Here is a 16445-nt window from a genome sequence, read left to right as displayed (position 1 = left end):
TACGTCGATGCAAGCTTAACGCCTATCCGGATAGCTCTGAGTAGAGATACCGGATACGTATAATGGAGCAACAATTTAGAATAGCTTCATGTAGAACAGTTATTTGGAATAGCTCCAAGTAGAACATGGTAGCTACATCTAGGAGATGACATAGAGATTTGTAAAGCACACACGGATCTGAAAGGTTCAGACCCGTTGACTAAAACCTCTCTCACAAGCAACATGATCAAACCCAAAACTCATTGAGTGTTAATCACATAGTGATGTGAACTAGATTATTGACTCTAGTAGACTCTTTGGGTGTTAGTCACATGGGGATGTGACCTTGAGTGTTAATCACATGGCGATGTGAACTAGATTATTGACTCTAGTGCAAGTGGGAGACTGTTGGAAATATGCCCTAGAGGCAATAATAAATTGATTATTATTATATTTCCTTGTTCATGATAATCGTTTATTATCCATGCTATAATTGTATTGATAGGAAACTCAGATACATGTGTGGATACATGGACAACACCATGTCCCTAGTGAGCCTCTAGTTGACTAGCTCGTTGATCAATAGATGGTTACGGTTTCCTGACCATGGACATTGGATGTCGTTGATAACGGGATCACATCATTAGGAGAATGATGTGATGGACAAGACCCAATCCTAAGCATAGCATTAGATCGTGTAGTTCGTATGCTATAGCTTTTCTAATGTCAAGTATCATTTCCTTAGACCATGAGATTGTGCAACTCCCGGATACCGTAGGAATGCTTTGGGTGTGCCAAACGTCACAACGTAACTGGGTGGCTATAAAGGTACACTACAGGTATCTCCGAAAGTGTCTGTTGGGTTGGCACAAATCGAGACTGGGATTTGTCACTCCGTGTGACGGAGAGGTTTCTCTGGGCCCACTCGGTAGGACATCATCATAATGTGCACAATGTGATCAAGGAGTTGATCACGGGATGATGTGTTACGGAACGAGTAAAGAGACTTGCCGGTAACGAGATTGAACAAGGTATCGGGATACCGACGATCGAATCTCGGGCAAGTATCGTACCGCTAGACAAAGGGAATTGAATACGGGATTGATTAAAGTCCTTGACATCATGGTTCATCCGATGAGATCATCGTGGAACATGTGGGAGCCAACATGGGTATCCAGATCCCGCTGTTGGTTATTGACCGGAGATCGTCTCGGTCATGTCTGCATGTCTCCCGAACCCGTAGGGTCTACACACTTAAGGTTCGATGACGCTAGGGTTGTAAAGGAAGTTTGTATGTGGTTACCGAATGTTGTTCGGAGTCCCGGATGAGATCCTGGATGTCACGAGGAGTTCCGGAATGGTCCGGAGGTAAAGATTTATATATGGGAAGTCCTGTTTTGGTCACCGGAAGAGTTTCGGGGTTTATCGGTAATGTACCGGGACCACCGGGAGGGTCCCGGGGGTCCACCAAGTGGGGCCACCAGCCCTGGGGGGCCACATGGGCTGTAGGGAGTGTTCCTTGGCCTACATGGGCCAAGGGCACCAGCCCCACTAAGGCCCATGCGCCTAAGAGAGAGAGGGGGGCAAACCCTAATGGGATATGGGCCTTAGGGCCCATATTGGTGCGCCTCCCTCTCCCATCCCCTCTTGGCCGCCACCCTTGTTCCCCATCTAGGGCTGCCGCCCCCCCCTAGGGGTGGGAACCCTAGAGGGGGCGCAGCCCCTCCCCTTCCCTATATATATTGAGGCATTGGGCTGCCCACAACACGCGATTCAATCTCTCGTTGGTGCAGCCCTGCATCTCTCTCTCCCTCCTCTTCTGTGGTGCTTGGCGAAGCCCTGCAGGATTGCCACGCTCCTCCATCACCACCACGCCGTTGTGCTGCTGCTGGATGGAGTCTTCCTCAACCTCTCCCTCTCTCCTTGCTGGATCAAGGCATGGGAGACGTCACCGGGCTGCACGTGTGTTGAACGCGGAGGTGCCGTGCGTTCGGCACTTGGTCATCGGTGATTTGAATCGCGACGAGTACGACTCCATCAACTCTGTTCACTTGAACGCTTCCGCTTAGCGATCTACAAGGGTATGTAGATGCACTCTCCTTCCCCTCGTTGCTAGTCTCTCCATAGATAGATCTTGGTGACACGTAGGAAAATTTTGAATTTCTGCTACGTTCCCCAACAGTCATAACAGTCAATATAATGGTCAATCTAGCAAAGTTGACTACTCTGCCACGTCAGCGCTTATGAGTGGGCCCAACCTGTCATAAGCAGGTTTAAACTGGTCGAATCGGGCACTTTCCAGACATGGTAGTTTTTAGTCAAAGATTAGTCGAATAATGGTAGTTTTCGGCACAAATTTATAAAGTGGTAGTTTGTAGGCATGATTGGACGAATTGTGGTAGTTTTTTGTTAAATACTCTCCTAGGTGCGATGATCAAGATTGCAGACGTTTATATGGCAGCCTCCTTCAAAACATTGCCGAGACACGCAAGTGGCGCTGATCCCTTCCTTCGTCCCCTTCCCCTAGCTTGCTTATCCTCCTCTTGTGCTCCTCATTCCAGTCGGTCGTCCTCCCCAGGCCCCAAGAACTCCAACCACCACTCCGACTCCAGATTCCTTCTTCAACCCCAACTCAACCCCCTCCCCGAAGACTAGCCGGTGCTGGTGCCGTGCCCTTCACTGTTTCCGGTTGGACTTTGGACCCTACGTGTCCAGATCTACAAGTTTCCCTCTCTAGAAGAACAAACTAAGCCGAGAAAACTCACGCCCCGCGTCGCCCTCCCCCTAGGGCGATTCGGGCGGCCAGAAACCTAGCTGCCGCCACTGCAAACTCCCTCCTCCCCTCCCTCCACCGCCACCGGGAAGACGCCGCCGGGCTAAGCCCGGGGGTCGACGGTGGTGGCGGGGGATCTTCTCTCGCGCGCGTCTCCGGGGTGGGACGGACCCCAAGGCGTGTGGTGGCGCGACCGATCCGGGATCTGCGGCGCGGCGGATGGCGGCAGGCGGCGGGAGACCGGCCCGTCCTCGGACGGCTATGGCTTGGCGCGGCGGACCAGGGCTGCGTGCGCTGCGGATGGCCCTTCGGGCGGCGGCAGCGGCGGCGGTTGGCGGCGGCCGGCTTGGTTGCGGTGGCGTGCATGCTGTCTTCAGATCGGCGACGGCGGCGTGGAGGGCCTGGTGGTCTCGTCGGCGGCACCTCCGTTCAGATTTCTTCTGACCGGTGCAGCCGGCGGTGATGATCATCTCTTCCGTTAGAGGTGGTCACCTGAGGCTGGGTGTTCGGATCTCGGGATCCGTCATCTGGCACCAGCTGCGAGTCGGGGAGACGTAGTTGCCGGTGAAAACCGAGCCGACGGCGGGCGATGGCGGCGTTCCACGTCGTTACCTTGATGAAGGCATCGTCATGTGACTTCCGTCGACCCACTCGTATTGCTCCGGGGGAAACCCTAGGATCTGGTGTTCCAGACCGGACGATGGCGGCATTGCGGTGTCGTTTCTCTCTTGGGAGCGTCGTTTTGTGGAGCAGCGCTGGAAGTCAGAGGAAGGAGGTGGAGCGGCTTCGTCTTGCACGGAGGTTCAGTGGAGATGTCAAGTCATGCCTGATCGACAGGTGCTACGCTTGGTCATGCCTGGTCGGCAGGTGCTACGCACGACGATCCTCCAAGGGCTTCAGGTTGTGTCGGCTGGTGGTACATGCCAGCATGGCGCTGAGGTGTATCAGTGGCGACCGCGACGTGTACAGCTGTTTGCGCGAAGGGAGGAGGTGTCGTTGGGCGCCGTGGTGGCGTCGACGATAGCTGGACCGAGCAAGATTGATGCATCAGTACAGTTCTGAAGATGGGGCGATGGCAGTTGGCGGCGGCGGCCTCTGAGAGCACGCCGGACCAGTGTGTGCCCCAGACCAGGCAAGTGGCTAGATTGGGGTCTCAGGTCTTAGATATTAGGCTTGGCTGCGATGTCTGTTTGGTATTAGGCCCAGGCTATCTGCGCCCCTTCATCAACTGGATAGATGTAGCGACGGTTTGTTGCTTAGACGGCAGCTTTAGTCTTACTGTTGTATAACTTTGTAAAGTCTTATGAGAATAATTAATAAAGTGATCGTATGCATCGCCCGGATACAAAGGCCAGGGGTCATCCTCCTTTTCTAAAAAGAAATATGGCACCCTCCTCTGGCTTGAACAAGGAGGTTTCCTGATCCTATATTCCACCTAGGTGAAGACAGCCTGGTTTTTTTAGCATTCTTTCACACGACGCAAACATATAAAAACAGCCTCTATTGCTATGTTATTTTTTCTTTCTAATGCAACCTTTTTTTTTGTGAAGATAACTTTCGATTTATTCATCAACTGTCAAGGTAGTAGTACAAAGAACATCAAAAGTAAAAAGTACATCTAGGTCTATACCACCTAGTGATGACTATAAGCATTGGAGAGAGCCGAAGGCGCGCCGCCGTCTTCGTCCCTCCTTCATCGGAGCCGGACAAATCTTGTTGTAGTAGACAGTCAAGAAGTCGTCGTGCTAAGGCCCCATAAGACTAGCCCACCAGAACACAGCAACCGTCACCGATGAAGAGAAACATAAATCGGAAGGATCCAACCTTAGACACACGAACATAGACAAAGAAAGACATGATTCACGTGGATCCACTGAAGACAAACACCGACCGAATCTCGTGAGATCCACCGAAGAGAAACCTCCACATGCCTTCCGATGATACTAGAAACGCCACCTGGACGGAAACTATGCGGGGAGAAACTTATTCCATCTTTAGAGAGCCGCCGCCGCCTCACCTCTTTAAATAAAACATAAACCCTAACAAAACTCGAAAGATCAGAAGAAAAAAACGAAGTCCTCTCGCCGGCAAAGGCAGAGATCCTTCACACGTACATGGACCTAAGACCAAGGTTTTGGATTCCGAATGAAAGAATTTTCTCGTGGGGGGGGGGGGGGGGGGGCGAGATTCTCGGTTGCCATGATTACCGAGAAATACCGAACATATTTCGGACGAAATTTAAAACTGAATTTTGAATTCAAATTCTTTGAAAGCAGATATACATAATATATTTTTTTGACCTGAGATATACATAATATTTGAACCTATATAGAGCATGAAGTTGATAGTATCACAGTGAAACGTCGTGCTTCTTTAAGGGAGGTGGTCGCGAGTTCGATTCCCACGCGCCCTTATTTTTTATCATGTACGTATTCTTGAAAAATAACCATTTTTTATCATGTACGTATTCTTGAAAAATAACCAAAAAAAAGTAGTGCAAAAGAGGGGATGCATGCGCTCATTGGAAGTGACGTCCGCTGCATGTTACAGCCGCTTTGTGGACCGATGCGTCCATACGGAAGAGACGCGGCCGCGTACTGGTGTCCCTAGACGGACTATAAAAGGGCCGCTGCTTCTAGCGAATGGAGGCACTTCATCGGCTGTGGTTCTCTCCACTGCGGAAGCGCTGCCGCTACAGAAAACATACAATATAGTTTATACAAACACACTGAAGGTTAGTTCTTCATCCATCCGAAGAACGCGTGAAGCAAAGTGGCAGAGAGAAGAAGAACGTACGACGACGGCGGAATTAACTTTGAAAGGTTTCATGATGGAGCAAGGTACACTTGGATCATGAACAGAAAAATCGCATGCATGTTTTTTTTAATCATTTGTATTGCAAATGTTCCGCACTCAAAGAAATCTAGCTTACACTGGAGTCCAGGAACAACAAAACCACAGAGATGCCATGAATGATTATTGATATATATGGACCTTGACCTTATGAGCGGCGGCCATCGCCATCACCCTCCCCCTTACCTTGAATTGATCACCTGTATGACATTCTTCCTCAGTGAGTCCACTTTCTCCTTCGCCTCTATGATCTTCTTCCTCAACGAATCCACCTCCTCGCATACGTGATGCGACTTCCTTTGGCACTTATGATCGCATACCGTGATGTGAAGCTCTTCTAGAGATGGTGCAGCATCAAGAAGGAACATTGTCCAAGCGATATCACATTCTTCAGGAAGATTGTCCAAATTCACAAACCGTAGTTTGGCGAGCAGTAGCACACGAGTAAGCAATTTTGGGCATTCCCGTTGAACCCAAATCTGGGAGAGATAAAAAAATAATAATAATGAATTAAAGTTGTTCATAAATTACATCTCAAGTGATGCATAAGTTAGTACAGTTGCATATAACAATCATACCAAGAGAATTGAATATAGATGATTGGATTAGTGGGTACCTTTTCACTCCAATATTCCTGATACAAATCGCTTACGGAGGGGACATTCTAGGTCATCCGTTGGAGCTTTGGTAGACGGTCAAGCTCCTTTGTTTTGAATTCCCCATAGGAGATAACAAGCTCAAGGACTCAAGTGTGTTTTACATGCAATGTTGAAGGGATCCCCGCGTCACACTCAAAGAAACACAATGACTCGAGGCGCTTGCAGGTCCTTAGAATGTTTTGTATGTCCAGTTCACCAAATCTCATATTATACAGTTGCGGTCTTGTGAGGCCAGCAAAAGCATTTGCACAATGATGAACAAAATTAGCAAACTTCTTAACAAAGAGCAGGGGATACGCCTCGGTGCAATGATAGGTATCCCTTGGCGTCAAAATCTCAAACTCGGTTGCATCTAGTTTCTGGGTCACCATGGCGAGGCCGGCTGATTTGCCAATGGAGTGGCAACGAGTTGGACTCAAGAAAACCTGAGCTTCAGCGTGCGAATGGTAATCTGCGGAGACCACGTGCTCAAGACCTTGTCTATATCGGCCATGATGCAATTGATTTGAACGAAATAGTGGGGAATAATATCATGGAGAATCAGCGAGCCAAGGCAGTTTGTGCATTTGCCCCGAAAGGATGCAGGTTCTTACAATATCAAGCGTACCCACCCTCTCGACGATGTCATCATTGGGCAGCTTGCTTAGTATGTCATCATTGTCAGATGCTTTCTTTAACTGCAATTCTCCGGGAGGGAAATTAGTCGTGGCCTCGTGGGTTATAGATCAATATATTGACCTAGATCAAAAGAAAAAATAGCAATACAAAACACGAGACTTACATAATGGCCGAACTTATGAGTGGAAGCCACGGCCATCGCCCTCCCCTTGATCATCTCTGCGATCTCCAGTCTGAATGAATGCACCTCCTCGCTGGTCTGTGGACAACTCCAAGGACGAATCCCGAGATGAGGGAACTTGTAAACGCAGTGTTAGCACACCTTCCTGTCGTGTAGAGATACCTCCCTGATGTTCTCCGCAGCTTCAGTGACGCGCCTGACGTATCCGATGAAGTTGTCGTTGGGTTGGAAGCCGTAGATAGTTAGTCTCGAAAGATTATTGTGCTTGAAATCAGCAGTAGATGGCTCCCACTTCACATCGGTTTTCTGGGAGTAACTTTTTTGCGACTCCAATTGGCATTTATGATCCCATACTGTGATGCAAAGCTCCTCTAAGGATGGCGTGGCTTCAAGAAGGAACATTGTCCAAGTGATGTCACATTCCTCGGGAAGATTGTTAAGATTCACGCGCCGTAGTTTGCCGAGCACAGGTGCAAGCACCTTAGGGCATTCTGGTAGAGCCCAAACCTGGTAGAGATAAAACAACACTTGTAAATTACATCTCAAGTGATGCATACGCTACTACCGTTGGCATATAACAATCAGACAACGTATATTTCATATGCATATATATCATGAACCTAGCCACACAAAAAATATGTTAGATTAGAAGTGAACTTAATATCCGGCTTTCGATGCCATGAATGAAAATAGGCTCACGTACACTTGGACTCATGCTTTCAGTGGATTGTCCACTTTGTGATAACAAATGCTTCTAGGTTACTCCAATTTTTTACCATCATACATATATAAAAACAAAACGAGACAAAGATAATTGTGGTGAGTACCTTTTCACTTTGAAAATCGAGGTGCAGGTCACTGATTGAGGGAACATTGACAAGCAGCTGGCTCAGCTTGAGGGTCCTGTTTATAATGAATGCATGCGCCAGAGTTAGCTTGGAGAGCTGAGGGACATGGCCCAAAATCAAGGGATTGTCTAGGTTATCAAATATCCATCTATGCAAGGTCATCCGTCGAAGCTTCGGTAGGCAGCCGAGCTCCACCGTTGAGAATTTTGGATAGGCGAAGATAAGCTCAACGAGTCTGGCGTGCTCTACGTGCAGCACCGGAAGTTTGCGCAACGACTCGAGCCGCTTGCAGGTGGCTAGGATGTTGGGTATGTCCGACTCACCGAACCTCAGGTTCTGCAGATGCAGCCGCGTGAGACCGGCAAACGCGTCCGGACACTCGACGATGAAATTGTTGAACAGATTCGCCGAGTCGAGGAGATCGGCATCGGTGCGCCTATAATAGATGTCCTTGGTCAGGACATCGAACTCGGCCGCGTCGACCTTCTGCGTGGCCGTGGCGAAGGCGACGGCCCTGCCGATCTTGAGATGGTCGTCGCCTCTCATGATGAACCTGAGCTTGAGGTTGCGGATGGGGATCTGAGGAGACCTCGTGCGGAGGATCTAGTCGGCCATGTTGGCTACGTCGTGGTTCCTCCGGTGTAGATCAAGGGCTGAGGTCGATGACGATCTGCGAGAGCAAGGCCGGTAGGTTGAGCGTTTGCTTGGAGATGACGCAGGCCCTGACGGCGTCGAGCGTGCCGAGCCTCTCCAGGATGTTGAGCAGCACATCGTCGGGCAGTTTGATTAGCCTGTCGACTTTCAACAGCTGGACAGATATATAGGTTGATAAATTCAATGATGACTCGGGCACAAGAATTGGAGAAGGAGGAACACAAGCAAGCAACAGGGGCTGGGCTTACATCACAGCGGCAGCGGCGAACCCGGTTGAGCTTCATGGCGGTCTGATCTCAAGGAACAATGAAGTGGCAGATGGCGGCTAGGCTTACATCGCGGCGGCGGAAATCGCCTGTATGTTCCTTTCTAGGTGGAGTATTTAACAAAAAACTATCACAATTCGTCCAATCGTGCCTACAAACTAGTACCACTTTACAAATTTGTGCCGAAACTACCACTTTTCAACTAACCTTTGACTAAAAACTACCATGTCTCAAAAGTGTCTGATTCACCTCTTCTAAACGCCTTTCTGACAAGGATGGCCCGCATGTAAGCGCTGACGTGGCACAGTAGTCAAACTCGGTTAGATTGATCGCGTTATGACATATGCGACCCACATGTCATCATCAACCTCTTCTCCCTGAAGACAGATTTCTTTGGGACATTTCCTCGAGCAGGTTGCATTCGTCCTGGAGCACGAGCTGCCATGGCATTGTCATAGGAGAGGAAGAGCACCGGAGTGCCATGGCTGCAGCGGCCGCTAGAGCGCGGACGGGCGCAAGCAGTCGTAGCTGTGAGCAGCACCGGCTGCACAGGAGCAGGTGGATGGTGACCATGCCTCGTCCTTGGTGTGTGAGAAACCCTCCGATCAACGCCCGCCCGGCACCGCGGACAGACGAAGACAGGCATGTCCACACGCGCCCGGCTCTGCATCCGCAAGGTGGCGCAAGAGCTTGAGGAAGACATGGAGCTCGGAGCCGAAGGGGATCTCAACGCCGCCGCGCCCTCCACAGCTAGCTTCCCACCGCCACGCCCTCCACAGCTTGCTTCCCACCGCCGTGCTCTCTCTCTCTCGCCGTGGTCACCGCCGTGCTCTCTGTCGCCGTGGTCACCGCCGCTGTTGCCCGCTTATATAGCACACCCGCAACGACTCTCTGCTCAACGGCTCTCTGCTGGGTCCCACAAGCCACGCGTGCAACGGTCTGAATAAAATTGGCCGTCTCTGCCGTCTGGTCCCACCTGTAAGGGCCGAGTCAAAAGGTTGACTTGACGGAGACGACAGAGTTCACGGAACGAGTCGGTGCGCACGGACTAGGGGCAAAACTGAACACAATTCGCATCTGAGGACAAAACTGAGTAGATGGACACCACTGAGGGCAAAGGGATAATTAACCCTTGTTTTTATATGTTTGCGTTTTGTGAAACAATGCTAAAAAAACCAGGCTGTCTTTACCTAGGTAGAATATATAGGATCTGGAAACCTCCTTGTTCAAGCCAGAGGAGGCTACCATATAAACGTCTGCAATCTTGATCATTGCACCTAGGAAGGAACATACAGGCGATTTCCGCCGCCGCGATGTAAGCCTAGCCGCCATCTGCCACTTCATTGTTCCTTGAGATCAGACCGCCATGAAGCTCAACCGGGTTCGCCGCTGCCGCTGTGATGTAAGCCCAGCCCCTGTTGCTTGCTTGTGTTCCTCCTTCTCCAATTCTTGTGCCCGAGTCATCATTGAATTTATCAACCTATATATCTGTCCAGCTGTTGAAAGTCGACAGGCTAATCAAACTGCCCGACGATGTGCTGCTCAACATCCTGGAGAGGCTCGGCACGCTCGACGCCGTCAGGGCCTGCGTCATCTCCAAGCAAACGCTCAACCTACCGGCCTTGCTCTCGCAGATCGTCATCGACCTCAGCCCTTGATCTACACCGGAGGAACCACGACGTAGCCAACATGGCCGACTAGATCCTCCGCACGAGGTCTCCTCAGATCCCCATCCGCAACCTCAAGCTCAGGTTCATCATGAGAGGCGACGACCATCTCAAGATCGGCAGGGCCGTCGCCTTCGCCACGGCCACGCAGAAGGTCGACGCGGCCGAGTTCGATGTCCTGACCAAGGACATCTATTATAGGCGCACCGATGCCGATCTCCTCGACTCGGCAAATCTGTTCAACAATTTCATCGTCGAGTGTCCGGACGCGTTTGCCGGTCTCACGCGGCTGCATCTGCAGAACCTGAGGTTCGGTGAGTCGGACATACCCAACATCCTAGCCACCTGCAAGCGGCTCGAGTCGTTGCGCAAACTTCCGGTGCTGCACGTAGAGCACGCCAGACTCGTTGAGCTTATCTTCGCCTATCCAAAATTCTCAACGGTGGAGCTCGGCTGCCTACCGAAGCTTCGACGGATGACCTTGCATAGATGGATATTTGATAACCTAGACAATCCCTTGATTTTGGGCCATGTCCCTCAGCTCTCCAAGCTAACTCTGGCGCATGCATTCATTATAAACAGGACCCTCAAGCTGAGCCAGCTGCTTGTCAATGTTCCCTCAATCAGTGACCTGCACCTCGATTTTCAAAGTGAAAAGGTACTCACCACAATTATCTTTGTCTCGTTTTGTTTTTATATATGTATGATGGTAAAAAATTGGAGTAACCTAGAAGCATTTGTTATCACAAAGTGGACAATCCACTGAAAGCATGAGTCCAAGTGTACGTGAGCCTATTTTCATTCATGGCATCGAAAGCCGGATATTAAGTTCACTTCTAATCTAACATATTTTTTGTGTGGCTAGGTTCATGATATATATGCATATGAAATATACGTTGTCTGATTGTTATATGCCAACGGTAGTAGCGTATGCATCACTTGAGATGTAATTTACAAGTGTTGTTTTATCTCTACCAGGTTTGGGCTCTACCAGAATGCCCTAAGGTGCTTGCACCTGTGCTCGGCAAACTACGGCGCGTGAATCTTAACAATCTTCCCGAGGAATGTGACATCACTTGGACAATGTTCCTTCTTGAAGCCACGCCATCCTTAGAGGAGCTTTGCATCACAGTATGGGATCATAAATGCCAATTGGAGTCGCAAAAAAGTTACTCCCAGAAAACCGATGTGAAGTGGGAGCCATCTACTGCTGATTTCAAGCACAATAATCTTTCGAGACTAACTATCTACGGCTTCCAACCCAACGACAACTTCATCGGATACGTCAGGCGCGTCACTGAAGCTGCGGAGAACATCAGGGAGGTATCTCTACACGACAGGAAGGTGTGCTAACACTGCGTTTACAAGTTCCCTCATCTCGGGATTCGTCCTTGGAGTTGTCCACAGACCAGCGAGGAGGTGCATTCATTCAGACTGGAGATCGCAGAGATGATCAAGGGGAGGGCGATGGCCGTGGCTTCCACTCATAAGTTCGGCCATTATGTAAGTCTCGTGTTTTGTATTGCTATTTTTTCTTTTGATCTAGGTCAATATATTGATCTATAACCCACGAGGCCACGACTAATTTCCCTCCTGGAGAATTGCAGTTAAAGAAAGCATCTGACAATGATGACATACTAAGCAAGCTGCCCAATGATGACATCGTCGAGAGGGTGGGTACGCTTGATATTGTAAGAACCTGCATCCTTTCGGGGCAAATGCACAAACTGCCTTGGCTCGCTGATTCTCCACGATATTATTCCCCACTATTTCGTTCAAATCAATTGCATCATGGCCGATATAGACAAGGTCTTGAGCACGTGGTCTCCGCAGATTACCATTCGCACGCTGAAGCTCAGGTTTTCTTGAGTCCAACTCGTTGCCACTCCATTGGCAAATCAGCCGGCCTCGCCATGGTGACCCAGAAACTAGATGCAACCGAGTTTGAGATTTTGACGCCAAGGGATACCTATCATTGCACCGAGGCGTATCCCCTGCTCTTTGTTAAGAAGTTTGCTAATTTTGTTCGTCATTGTGCAAATGCTTTTGCTGGCCTCACAAGACCGCAACTGCATAAGGCATGAATTATGGAGGAATTTGCAATCTTGAAATTGTATGAGAAATTCACCTAGTTTAAATGTTGGTCAAAGTTGTTTAAATGTTGAAAAAAAAGAAGTGACCAACATTTAAATATGTTAAAAAAGAGAAGAAATGAGGAATTCAGAAACTTTTGATCAATGAAATGCAGCTCTCTGCTCTGCCTTTCTGTAAAAAAATGGTTGCTCTTGGGCCAAATTCAGAGCGTAGAGCCAAGTGCAGGCTAGACTAATGGGCCAACTACATCCAATTAGGCCCATTCGGGGGTTCTCTTGCGTGTTTTTCTATTTTCTGTTCTGATTTAATTTAGGCAGTAAATCATAATGCTGAAACTTTTTGTGGAAGCTAATTGAATTATTCCAGAGCCAAAAAATTAAGGTTGGAGCTGTTAAATATTTAATAGCAATTTATTTAATCCAATTCAAATACACCATGATTTAAATTAAAGGCCAAAATGTCATGGAAAATGTGCCTCAGCTCTGGTAGAGGTTTACACCTGGTGCCAAAATAAATGGACATTTTTTAAGGTCATTACATTGAGAAAAAAATAATTTGTCTAAAAAATGAAGGGTGGAAAATGCACAAAAAATTGGTGCGGCTGGGGACTCGAACCCAAGACCACGTGGGTTTGAGGTGTTTATGGCTGCGCTGGTAACCGCTAGGACAGATGGCAAGACTTTGACATGGGTAGGGAAGGAAGATATACATAGTGAGACTGTGAAATTTGTCAAAAAAAAATAGTGAGACCGTGAATGTTTGCACACGCATGAGAGTGGTTTTTCTTTGTTTTGCACTGAAATTTTGGAGAGTTGGAAGGTTGAAAACGTATTTTGACACCGCCACATGATTTTGGTTAGAGTGACACTTGGTTTAGGGTTAGAGTGGCACTTGGTTTAGGATTTAAAGGGAATAAATTTGCATGTTAGTTCATGACTTTATTTTTTTGAATGAAACAGAGGGCTTCTCACCCCCTCCGATTTTCATTAATGAAAACCACAAGTTCTCGAACTTCATGACTTGGTTTAGGGAAGAAATGATATGTTTGGGCACGGACATTTTTTAACACACATAATAAACCCTAATAACTTAGATAAGATTCAACACACCGTGCCATTACAATAATAAGTTCACGAACACATGACGAAACATGACACGACACGACACGACACGACATAGAAAAGCAGCAAAATAAAAAACGAAACATGACGATCTTGACTCTGGGCTTGAACATCTTCATCTTGACCTCCTTCTTCCACCTTGGCCGCGCGCGCCCCTTCAACACCGTCTTCATCTTCACACCTCCTCCTCCTCGTCATAGGAAAGGGAGTGCATCTGGCCTGGAGTAGGGAAGATGCTCTCGTAGTTGGTGTAGATGTTGTAGACGGTGAAGAAGATGGCCTCGCAGGTGCACCAAAAGACTTGGCCGAGGAGCTCGCGCGCGTCAAATAGGTTGGTGAAGGTGACCGTGAGCAGTAGGAGGATGTCGCCGCGGTCACGAACCTCGTTGAGGGTGAACATGATCGGCGAGCCCCGTGGGAGGTGGGCATAGCCGGCTCTGAGGAAGGCACGGGTGAGATCGACGGAACCCCTCCACCTTGAAATAGCCCACACACGGAGCTCCCTCTCCACGAGCACGCCCGGTGGGTAGCGCAGCTCCGGCATGACAGGCGGACGGTTGAAGGTCGGCCCGTTGAACTGCATCTTCACTTGGTCTCTCTTGGGGAGGGCTCGGTCGCTTGGGTGTTTGAAGTTGGAGAGAATGGATCGGATCTGGCTTGTGGGTGGGAGGGAAAAAGAGGCACCCCATTTATAGGCCTGTGGGTGGGAGAGGAAGAGAGAAAGGATGAGAACGGTGTGTGTGTAAATCCAAGCGCGTGTGTGTATCCGGACGCGTGTGTGTATCCGTTACGTTTTGCACTCTTAAATTTTTGCACGAAAACGATGCATGGGGCGCGTGCGTGCATCTGAATCACTACATAGCTCTTTGACCGGGCGGTGCATCTGACTCACTGCCCTGAACCACCTAGCTCGCCTGGCTAGCCTAGCTCGCCTAGCGCGCCTCGCTCACATGCATGCACGTCGCCGCCTCCCACGCATGCAAACCCACGTCGCCGCATCCCATGCATGCAAGGCCTGGAAAGGCTGAGACGGGCTATTTACTGCGGTCTCAGGCCCAGACAACGAGACGGCCCAACGGTCCATCCAGTGCGCCCGGTATTTGTTAAAAAAACAATCTCCCAGCCAATCAGATTGCATCTCGCTGATCGCCCCCCTCCTCCCCGCAGATTCCTTCTAGAAGGGTTAGATCGACGACCCTTGATCGCCGCTAAGGTTAGATGAATGGTCCTTGTTCAGCGCTAAGGTTAGCGGGGTTTGGAGCAGTCAAAGCTATGTTTGACCAGATTTCAAATGAGCATAAAAAATTAAATAAAAATCAGAAAAATAAAAAACCTGCGCACATAGTCTTCTTATGTCATATACTAACGATTTAAGTTGATAAACAAGGTTTACATACATTTAAACGATAAGTTCATGTGTATTGTGTGATATCTCGAGTATCTCAAACTCTCTTGCATGAAGTGAAGAGAAGTGTTTTGGGGAAATGAACATGACAATTTCAAAAAACTCACCACAACTTCATTTTAGAGTGACTAAGAAGCTAGCCATGAAGACCTTCCCGTACAAAAACACATGCTTTTTGTGGAAGCTAATTGAATTATTCCAGAGCCAAACAATTAAGGTTAGAAATTTTTTGGAGCTGTTAAATATTTAATAGCAATTTATTTAATCCAATTCAAATACACCATGATTTAAATTAAAGATCAAAATGTTATGGAAAATGTGCCTCAGCTTTATACCTAGTGCCAAAATAAATGAACATTTTTTAAGGGCATTACATTGAGACAAAATAATTTGTCTAAAAAAATGAAAGGTGTAAAATGCACAAAAAATTGGTGCGGATGGGGACTTGAACCCAGGACCGTGTGGGTTTGTGGTGTTTATGGCTGCGCTGGTAACTGCTAGGACAGATGGTAAGACTTTGACATGGGTAGGGAAGGAAGGTATACATAGTGAGACTGTGAAATTTATCAAAAAAAAATAGTGAGACCGTGAATTTTGCACACGCGTGAGAGTGGTTTTTCTTTGTTTTGCACTGAAATTTTGGAGGGTTGGAAGGTTGAAAACGTATGTTTACACTGCCACATGATTTTGGTTAGAGTGGCACTTGGTTTAGGGTTAGAGTGGCACTTGGTTTAGGATTTAAAGGGAATAAATTTGCATGTTAGTTCATGACTTTATTTTTTTGAATGAAACAAAGGGCTTCTCACCCCCTCCGATTTTCATTAATGAAAACCACAAGTTCTCGAACTTCATGACTTGGTTTAGGGAAGAAATGATATGTTTGGGTACGGACATTTTTTAACACACATAATAAACCCTAATAACTTAGATAAGATTCAACACACCATACCATTATAATAATAAGTTCACGGACACATGACGAAACATGACATGACACGACATAGAAAAGCAACAAAATAAAAAACGAAACATGACGATCTTGACTTCGAGCTTGAACATGTTCATCTTGACCTCCTTCTTCCACCTTGGCCGCACGCGCCCCTTCAACACCGTCTTCATCTTCACACCTCCTCCTCCTCGTCATAGGGAAGGGAGTGCATCTGGCCTGGAGTGGGGAAGATGCTCTCGTAGTTGGTGTAGATGTTGTAGACGGTGAAGAAGATGGCCTCGCAGATGCACCAAGAGACTTGGCCGAGGAGCTCGTGCGCGTCAAACAGGTTGGTGAAGGTGACCGTGAGCAGTAGGAGGATGCCTCCGCGGTCACGAA

At 48.3% G+C, this 16445-nt stretch overlaps 2 pseudogenes; one reads left to right on the top strand and one right to left on the bottom strand.

Annotated features, from left to right (window-relative positions):
• Positions 1–5419: 5419 nt before the first annotated feature.
• Positions 5420–9404, bottom strand: LOC125528694 (uncharacterized; annotated as a pseudogene).
• Positions 9405–9475: 71 nt separating this feature from the next.
• On the top strand, positions 9476–12552 carry LOC147966732 (uncharacterized; annotated as a pseudogene).
• Positions 12553–16445: the final 3893 nt, after the last annotated feature.

This window comes from Triticum urartu, chromosome 6A (assembly GCF_056163025.1).
Source record: "Triticum urartu cultivar PI428250 chromosome 6A, HENAU_Tu73, whole genome shotgun sequence".
Lineage (NCBI taxonomy): Eukaryota > Viridiplantae > Streptophyta > Magnoliopsida > Poales > Poaceae > Triticum > Triticum urartu.
Note: the sequence above shows the minus strand (reverse complement) of the source record. Positions and strands in the feature narration are given on the sequence as shown.